The sequence below is a fragment of the Armigeres subalbatus genome, unplaced genomic scaffold (assembly GCF_024139115.2).
Source record: "Armigeres subalbatus isolate Guangzhou_Male unplaced genomic scaffold, GZ_Asu_2 Contig297, whole genome shotgun sequence".
Taxonomy (NCBI): domain Eukaryota; kingdom Metazoa; phylum Arthropoda; class Insecta; order Diptera; family Culicidae; genus Armigeres; species Armigeres subalbatus.
In genome coordinates, this window is record NW_026943038.1 from 631,777 (window position 1) to 642,193 (window position 10,417).

Below are 10,417 nucleotides of genomic sequence, written 5' to 3' on the forward strand. Positions count from 1 at the left end.
ATGGGTATCAAACATCAAGATTTTTCATGAAGATACTTCAGGAAGCATATTCAGGATGATCAGCTGCCCTGGCCACTCTGTAGTAGGTTCCAGGTGCCCCGGGGGAAGTGGCCAATTTGAAAAACGTTCAGAACCCTATCAATATGGGTATCAAACTTCAAGATTTTTCGAGGTGATACTTTTAAATGTATTTTAGAACCAGCAGCTGTCATGACCACTCTGAAGTAGGTTCCAGGTGTCCTGGGGAAGTGGCCAATTTGCAAAATGTTCGAAACCATATCAAAATGAGTATCAAAGTTCAAGGTTTGTCATGGAGATGCTTTTGGACTCTCCTGTCGAATAGAGTTTGCCGCAGCACGAAGTTGACCATCTACAAAACGCTCATTAGACTGGTCGGCCTCTATGGCCACGAAAGTTGGATGTTGCTGGCGAAGGACCAACGCGCCCTTGGAGTTTCCGAATGGAAAGGGGGTGCAGATGGAAGACAATGGAGGTGGTGGTGTAGGTCAGTGAACCACGCGTTGTAACTGTTAGGAGAACTACCACACGGTACAATTTTGGCGGTTACAGTGGGCTGGGCGAGAAGCCAGAATGTCAGACGACAACCCGATTGAGATGATGCTTTGATAATAATCCGACCGGTACAAGAAGAAGAGGCGTGCAGCGGTCACGGTAGGTCGACCAAGTGGAACGCGACCTGCGGATCTTTCGCAAAAATGAAAAACAGACGTCATTCAGGATTTGTCATCATATCAACAAATACCTTGTCTTCCAAAATAATTTGATAATCGGCAGGCTTCATTTTGCCCTTAAGTGCCATAATAGGACCATGGCCATGTCAAGATATAGCACCACACATAATTGCTAAGTCATGCTTGCGACCTGCTGCCATTGAAGGCAGGCCATCTTACACTTGGTCGATCCACCGTGACCGCATCGCGCCTCTTCTTCTTGTACCGGTCGAATCATTATCGAGCACCATCTCATTCGAGTTGTCGTCTGACATTCTGGCTACATGCCCGGCCCACCGTAACCGCCAAAATTGTACCGTGTGGTAGTTCTCCTAACAGTTACAACTCGTGGTTCATTGGCCTCCACCACCACCTCCATTGGCTTCCATCTGCACCTCACCATAAATAGTCCGTAACACCTTCCATTCGAAACTCCAAGGGCGCGTTGGTCCTTCGCCAGCAACATCCAACTTTCGTGGTCATAGAGGCCGACCAGTCTAATGAGCGTTTTGTGGATGGTCAACTTCGTGCGGCGGCGAACTTTATTCGACAGGAGAGTCCAAAAGCATCTCCATGACACTTCCCCAAGACACCTGGAACCAACTACAGAGTGGTCATGACAGCTGCTGGTTCTAAAATGCATTTAAAAGTATCCCCTCGAAAAATCTTGAAGTTTGATGCCCATATTGATAAGGATCTGAACGTTTTTCAAATTGGCCACTTCCCCCGGGGCACCTGGAACCTACTACAGAGTGGTTAGAGCAACTGATCGTCCTGCATATGCTTCCTGAAGCATCACCATGAAAAATCTTGAAGTTTGATACCAATATTGATATGGTACCGGATAATATATACGTGATTGGAAGGATATACATAATTGACCATAGTATCCGGAACCAGGTTTACTGAAATGGCCATATGTCGGATGTTTTTCAACGGATCTTAGTGCAACCACCCGCATTCAATTTTCAATAAGATCTAGTTTCTAGGAAAATAGTGTTTATCGCTGTAACTTCAAACCACACAAAAATTTGAGCGGCAGAAAAAATGTGTTTTTGACATGGCCTCCAAAAATCCGGAACATCTCCGGTGTCCGGTGGCCAGTATTCGTGACCGTGCATGTTCCTAAATCTTGACTAAATTTTCCGTCGAATGCTTCCGGTTTTGTCCAATTTCATCAATTTTTCAAAAAGTTATAAGGATTTGAATTTGGGGCAAATTTTGCCTATCTCAATCATTTTGGCTAACCCTGTAAGTCTCACATGGTGTAAAGCGTGAGCATCCAAGTAAGACTCATATGGTGCTCAGGGTGTGTCAGAGGGTGTGTTAGAGAGAGCACCTACAAGCATCATACAGGTATGAGTGCCTGCGTGAATGTGCGTGAATGAGCTCACGCAGGCACTCGGCACGCAGGTCTTACTTGGATGCTCACGCTTTACATACCATGTGAGACTTAGTTGGATGCTCATCCTGCATACATAGGTTCTTACTTCTGACGAGTACATTGAGTACTGCCTATCCCCCAGAAGTAATGCTGGGTGGCAGTTCCTGGGAGGATCAGGGTATTTTTTTTTTTTCTTCCTAAACAATGGAGGGGTAATCTGCTCAACAGACATCCTGGGTTGACCAGGAAGTGCTGGGTTAGGGGCCACCTCCAATGAGGGAGGCAGGGCTGCATCCCCGACCAGCTAAACCGTTTCCATTGCCGCTGCTTCCATCGTCCCTTCGGTACAACCAGAAAGTAATGCTTCAAAGGGGGCCAGTGCATGACGCACCCTCGAGGTTAGCTGCGTGTCCTTGCAGCATCGAACATCGTGACTCGCTTTTAGAAGAACACCATGGTATCGTGCCAGCGCATTGCCGGCTTTCCAGGTGGCCTTACCACGCCCTATGTCCTCGGAAGGTGGGCAGGGTCGACTTCGCGCCTGCTTCCCTCTGCACGACTGGTATCAAGAATGATGATGCCGCGTGCACCCCAAATTGACCTTTCTGCGATAGGGCCTATTCGCCAGCACACAGAGGGACTTGCCGACGCGAGGCCTACGCCTGCCCCAGCCTTGACGAGGACCCCTTTCCGTCCTCGGGCTCGGAACCCGCCTGGTTGACCGACGCCGCGAAAGCGACGATACCATGTTGTTCTTCGCGCGGCCACTTGTTCGATAAAGGATCGAGTTCGACCACAGAGCATGACCACCGGTATGACCCATAAAGCCGACTCAGATCCCTTGGACCACCTCTTATTTGCGCCTGAACTAGCCATCCTTGAGTCCACGCGCCACCTTCTGTGTAGCTCCGAGACGATTTGGGCGATAGCCGATAAAACGGCGTTCCAGCCAACTTCGTCTTTACACATCCTCCGAACTAGGTTGTCCGGGGTAGTGTCCAGACCACATGTGGCAAGCATGTGGCCACGCATTGCGCGAAAACGTGAGCACACGAACAACACGTGTTCCGCCGTTTCCTCTAAACCTGCGCACACCAAACACTCGGGCGAAGCCGAGCAAGCCAGCTGCTTTACCTGCACTTTGATTTTGCAGCACGCTTAAACGCCGGGCACATCAAGCCCCCCATGGGGTGCTTGCTGTTCACAGCTTTGCTGGAACAAATCAAACAATTGGGAGGGTTCGTGCAGCATTGTGCCTTATGTCCCTCCAATCCGCAGCGTCGGCAGAGATTGCTTCTGTCAGGGCCTTTGCAGTCCCATTGCTTGTGCCCCGGTTCCAGGCACTTGAAGCAAACTTCGGGTTGCTCGTATATGCGCACAGGGCATACCGACCATCCCACCTTGACGCTCCCTAACTTGACTACCTTGAGGCGTCCGCTGCAGATAGCCGAACCAATGCTACCTGCGTCCCTGCCGGACCTTTCCGTAGCCGAACGGCTGCGGTGGGCGTCTCCACTTCACACTGTCGCCGCAGTGCCGTGACGAGCTCTTCGACTTCAGTGATCTCGTCCAGATCTTTAACCCTTAGATTCACCTCCGTCGTGAGTGCCCTCACCTTGACCGTCTCGCCTAGGACCTCCTCCGCCAACTTCTTGTAGGCGGCGCCCTTTTGCGAGACGCCCCGCTTCAGCTCGAGGATCATCTCGCCCATCCGGGTACGTCTTATTCGACGTACGTCGGCGCTGAGTTCACCGAGCTTGACGTCACTCCTCATCGCCTTCAAAACGTCCGAGTACTTAGCCTCTTCCGCCGTGATGACTAGGGCATCGCCCCTGGAGCGATTGGCGCCTACCCTAGACTTCTTGCTACCCTCATTCGCCTGGGCCTTCTTTTCGGCCCTTGACGTCTTCGGTTTCCTCTTGTTCTTGACCAGGGTCCAGGAGGCGTCATTCCCTCTATTTCCCTGGTCTGGTGCGGCTGAGAACTTTCAGCCTGCCGTAACTCCCCTTACCACTGTCTTGCCTGAGTGGACGGACCTTTCCAGGTCCTTCCTCCCCCAGTTTTGGAGGTACCTGATTGGGGTTCAGCTTCCAGCCCCACTACCCTTGTTCGGGGTAGTAACCCTCCGCGTTATGCAGCGGCCCCCATAGAGCTCATCCCCTGGAGACTGACTCCCCCGGTTTTGTGTCTGCTCCGTTGGAGTAGTCACCCCGACGTACCTGCAAATACTTGAGCCTCAGTCTGGGTAGACTTTGGCACCACCGTCTTAGCTGGCACGCCTTCGGTCGACTCGACCTTGCCCGAGTCCGCGAATCCTTGGGCCTCTGTCTGGGTGAACCTCGACTCCACCGATTTCACGGGTTTACACTTGGCCGTCCTGACCGCCCTCTCCAGCTTGGCGTCCAGCATCGACTTTCGAAGTTTCTGCAAGCTCCTCTTGAGGTCCTTGCTGATATTATGCTTCGATGACGCAAAGTCGATGATGGCGTCCAGCTGTTCCGTCGCCACCTCGAAGGCCGAAAGCCCATCGCGTTTGCGGTTCATCGCCTTCACAAGCCATGGGCCGTCAATAACCCCTTCCGGCGTTTTATAGCCGAGAGGAAGGTTGAGTGACCCACGCTGGCGCTGCGCACTGAGCTGCCGACTATTGCCTCTGGCCTCCTAGGCGGAGACCTGAACAACCCACCTCTTGCGAAGGGGTTGTCGCCTACACTACTACCACTAATTGAAGAATTGACTTGGTTTTCCATTTTGGTCCCACGAGTTGCTCGGGAAAAGAGGTCCACCACGCCAGAGCCCAGCATAACGCGGTAAGGGACAATTACTGTGGAGGGTGCCCAGGTACCCCACAGGCTCCGTTAAAGGCCTAGCTTATTATTTCACCCCCCTGGCCATGCATCCCCTCGGCACGGTTCGCTTGACGCCTTGGGATTAGGGGTTAGGGACGATGGTCCCGGTCTAACTCGCAGTGGCCATGGGGAGGGGTCGTCAAGCCCTTGGACAAAGTCCCTGCTGCCCCATGGGATCAGGGATCAGGGTATTAGCAGAGTGGATAAGTCAAGTAACCTTCCGCTACTTGGGTGGGTTTAGTGGGTCGGCCTGCCCCACTCCCTGAGTGATAATTTCAGGTGTCTGTTTGAAGATTTGCCTTCATCCCTATATATATAAAAAAAAACAAAAAACAAAAAATGTAAACTAACAAACAAATATTGTAAGAGAAGCTTGAAAAATTTTAAGGTCTCATATAATCTTTGTATAAGAATTTTGTATTTTTCCATATGCCCAGATCTTATACAAGTTTTTAAAAATTGGGTAAGTATGTCCTGGGCTATGCTGAGACTCCCTGATCCAATAACCTCAGAGTTGCCCCGCTCACAATCAAAATGCAGGGAAAACCACAGAACTTCACTTTGCGACACTTTATTTTTCGTCAATCTGTCACTTCCTTAAAGCTAGCTAACCTGTCTTTGGGGCCCGTCTTCCTGGCGGCTTTATTTCTACTCGACTTCCTTCGCTCTTCAATGACCTACGTAGCGTCGGCGGCAGAGTCTTCTTCTAACTTCCTACCTTCAGTGGCTGACGCCTTGGCAGCGAGCAACTCTGTTCGCTGCGGGCTTACCGGTGATAACGCCGGGGTGACTTGGGGATATTCCTCGCTTCTCGCTTCGCGTTCCAAACGATGATGCTTTCAAATTATTATGCTATATCTCGGGTACTTATTCAAAAGGACGTATGTGATTTTGTAAACAAAAAATCAAACGTCGATTTGTCCAATCTTGGCACTCCCAAGCAAACCAACACCACCAACAGGTAGGTGAAGCCACCCCTATCTGTATATGGTGATGGTTTGCGTGGGAGTGCTATCAGATCGGACAAATCGACGTTTGAATCTTTGTTTACAAAATCACATACGTCTTTTTGAATAAGTACCCGAGATATGTTAAAAATTAATATCACTGCTTACTAACTTTTCAAATCCTAGGGGAGGGGGGGCTATTTTTTTTCCAAGGGAGAGCTAAGACCCCCTCTCTAGCCCCCTTTATTTACGCCAATGGATAATATTTGTTATCCAAAATATTATTATTATTTATCAGACTAAGGCCGGAGTGGCCTGTGCTGGACATAAAAGTCTTCTCCAGTCCGCAAATCGTCCTCCACCTGATCGATCCACCTTGCTCGCTGTGCACATCGCCTTCTTGTTCCCGTCGGATCGTTGTCGAGAACCATTTTCACCGGATTACTGTCCGACATTCTGGCTACGTGCCCGGCCCACACCGCAGTCTTTCGAGGAGAGTACATTGTAGGCGGCGTTCAGCAATGTGATTGCGCGGTAGTTGCTACAATCCAGCTTATCGCCCTTTTTGTAGATGGGACACACGACAACTTCCATCCACTTCTGCGGCAAAACCTCATCCTCCCAAACCTTGGTAATCACCCAGTGCAGCGCTCTAGCCAGTGCCTCACCACCGTATTTAAACAGCTCTCCTGGTAGTTGGTCAACTCCCATTCAGGAGTGCAAAGTATTCGGGAGTTGAATTCTAGTGTTCTAAAAGGTCTGCATGGTCTACATGGTCAAGACCATTCACAAATTACGTCATGCTTTTAGGAGGAAATCTTCTTCTTCTTCTTCTTCTTATTGGCATTACATCCCCACACTGGGACAGAGCCGCCTCGCAGCTTAGTGTTCATTAAGCACTTCCACAGTTATTAACTGCGAGGTTTCTAAGCCAGGTTACCAGGCATTCGTATATCATGAGGCTAACATGATGATACTTTTATGCCCAGGGAAGTCGAGACAATTTCCAATCCGAAAATTGCCTAGACCGGCACCGGGAATCGAACCCAGCCACCCTCAGCATGGTCTTGCTTTGTAGCCCCGCGTCTTACCGCACGGCTAAGGAGGGCCCCTAAGGAGGAAATGAGAGTTCCGAATAGCGTAACGGTTCATTCAATAATTCAAGAGGTTCAATACAAAAAGCTTGACAATGGGTAGAGGGGGAGTTTTCTTCTTCTTCTTCTTCTATGGCTCTACATTCCAACTGGAACTTGGTCTGCTTTTCAACTTGGCATTTTCTCAGTTGTTAATTGAAAGATTTCCCGACCAGTAGATAGTAACAGATTTATATCAGAACTTGTTATTCTGTTACAGCAGTTTTTTTTTATAACAGCGGTTGTTATAAAACTTGTACCATTAGTAGTTAAAATAACAAGAATTGTAACAAAATCTCTTCTAGTTTAAAAAAAAATATTACTAAATATGTTATCAATTGAACAAAAATATAACTCGATGTGTTCCATTAAAAGCGGTGAAAATAGTTTGTACTATAACAAATTATGTTATTAAAAAGATTATGATTAGCCTTAATGTAGGCAATTAACTTTGTCCAGCTGGTTCAACTTTGAATGTAGGCTCAAGTTATACGGAATGTGGTACCTCGTTTTTTTTCATTTCTTATCTACCAAAAATGTAGGCAATTTTTTTTCGGTCAAAATAAACATAACACATTATGTTATAATCATGATATGACGATCATGAAATTAAATTTTCTTTCCTCCATCTTTGACAGAGAATTTATAACAAATTGCAAATTTTGTTATTTGTAACACAAATTGATAAAATTTTGTTATGACTAACTGGTCGGGTTTCTATGCCCGCCATTGCATGAATATGTGTGGCATGTACACTGGATACACTTTGACCAGGGTAACAAGAATGTTGTTCAATCAAAGTTAATTCTAGATTGCTTTGAGAATAGGTCGTATGTGCAAACGAGAGATTCTCTTTGATCACGCTCTCTTTCGCTAATATATCGGCTAGTTTTGCATGTTTTGCTACATGTCCACTTCAGCATGATAGACAAAGCTATTGTCTTTGGATATCTGCCAAGAAATTTGAAGTAAACCTTTGTATAGTTTCGTAATAATCGAAAGAGAATAGATCCAAAGAGAGACTCTCTTTTGCACATAGGACCTATTCTCAAAGCAATCTAGAATTGCCTATTTCCGGGGATTAAACCACTCGACTTAGACGTTAATTTACAATGTTATGGAAACTCATATGTGAATATGTACGTTATGTGGAATATATTGATTTGAAAAATGTATTGGAGGTAACCACTTTCCCTTCGATGGGACTAGAACCCATGACCCTACAGTACGCTAGACTGGTGCTTTAACCAACTAAGCTACGAAGGACCTCCGTCGGCCTTCGCAACCTAGTGGCTACTGAACGAGCTCGAGATTCCCAAATTGGACGCATAGTCATATCACTCGCAATCCATTTCTCAAGCCAATACTTCCACATGTGTATCGTACACGTCCACAAGAATGTTGTCCCTGGACCGGACCGAGAATCGAACTCGCTATCTCCGGATTGGCAATCCTTCTTTTTTGCTCGCAAGACTAACTGAACCGTTTGTTTGAGAAACTGCATATGTAACATTTTTGGCTTTTCTTTACTTACAAGATTTTTACAAAAAATAGTCCTTAATTTGGTATTGGTTTTCAATTTTTCGTTGACAATTTAGAAAAATCTTCTCAGAATGGATAGCTATCATTGGCATTTGGAGAGAAGTTTATGATTATTTTTGACCAACCTGATTGTATGTATCTAAAACTACCGACCGGCATACAACGCTATTATTCATCAAAAAGTATGAGTTTGGAATTCAAAACAATGGTTATGCGTGACTATTTTTTTCGCATGTTCGGACAAGGCAAATGTGGAGCCAACATTCGGTTTACATATTCGTAAAATGGGTGCAGTTTCGGCCAAGGTTGTCTGTTGTAATTACGAAATCAAGCCTAGCGCAAATACAGTTGAGTTCCAGTTCGGAGCAGCAACACGAAAGGTAGTTTTTTTTCGATCGCATGTTAGTTCAAGTTTTGACATAGGACGTCTGTCTATACGAATTGAAATTTTGACATGGACAAAATTTTGTCTGAAAATAGGTATTTATGTTCCCTCCCAACCGTCCATAAATCGCAAGCTCGGCTCTTTTAAGGAAAAAAAGTTTTGCTAACGAAAACTTTCTCTTGTCCAAATTAGATTTTTAATTTTAAGTGTCTTATTATTCGAAACTCAAACAGCGAAGGCTGAGACAAACATCCCAGAACCCCAAACGACTCAACTGTATTGATATTTTGCCTAATTCAGCAACTAAATATAATTTTCGTCCAAATTTCAGAGTTTTTTTCAAATCAACTTTTAATTTTTAAAGAGATTTTTTTCAGTATAGGGCACAACTTGAAATTTTAACAATAGTCACCCTACAATTTTTTTTTGTAGGACACGTCGTTTTTCCAATACTTCCATTTGAAAATAATCGGTTAAAATTTGAAAAGGGTACTGTCAACATTTGTTTGATTTGGCGCGAAATCCCTCTATTATAAGAGTTCTAGGCAGCTGATGTTGATGTTCACTCCCCCGAGCCTATCGCACCCCTTTGACAAATTGTCAAGCTCGATGACATTCGTAATTATACCTACAATACGTGTATAACGACTTCAAGTGCAAGGTCGTAATCGGTGACTAGTTCATGATCAATACTACAGGGCCTTATACAGGCAGCTTTATGACAGACAAACTGACATAACCCACGGAACATGTGCTCATCAGATTCATAGTTACACAAACATTAACGACATCTGCTGCTTGCCCCAAATTAGACAAATCACAAACCGATGGCGCTAGTGAGCAAATGCCAAACTCGAGTTTGCGCGAAATTGATTCGCGCGCCACGAGTGATTGATTGACCAACTAATAATTATTCAAATCAACCGGTAATGATTATCGATGAAATTTTCTCAAATGCTATGTCTGTGGCTCTGACCGTCTGAAAAACTAATAAAGTAGTAGATTTAATAAGCATCCGTTCGTACGGCTATAGCAAAAGCTTAGAGATTTCGCTGGAATATGAAAAAATGACTGAAAATTCAAATTGGCTTCTCCCGATCCACGTTCACAGCATTAAGATTTCCTAGAAAATTAAAAATCCTGTGAGGTTAATTACACCTGCGTTACTTTACCGGTAATACGGTGAAGCATTAACATGATTATAAACGATAATGCACCATCAAGAATACCTCTTGCATAAGAGTGCTGAAGCGAGTTCATCCAAGTGGGTACCGAGAGCGAATGCATCGAGTTTTCATACAGTGGGGCCACATATACAGATCCACAAAGTGTTCCACCATTCTGCACTGGTCGTACCGATACTGGGAATCGTACTTTCGTCCACCCATCAGGGAAAGAGCAAAATGACGGTGTGCTGCTCTGCGTTCAGTTCAGTTATCTTCGGTT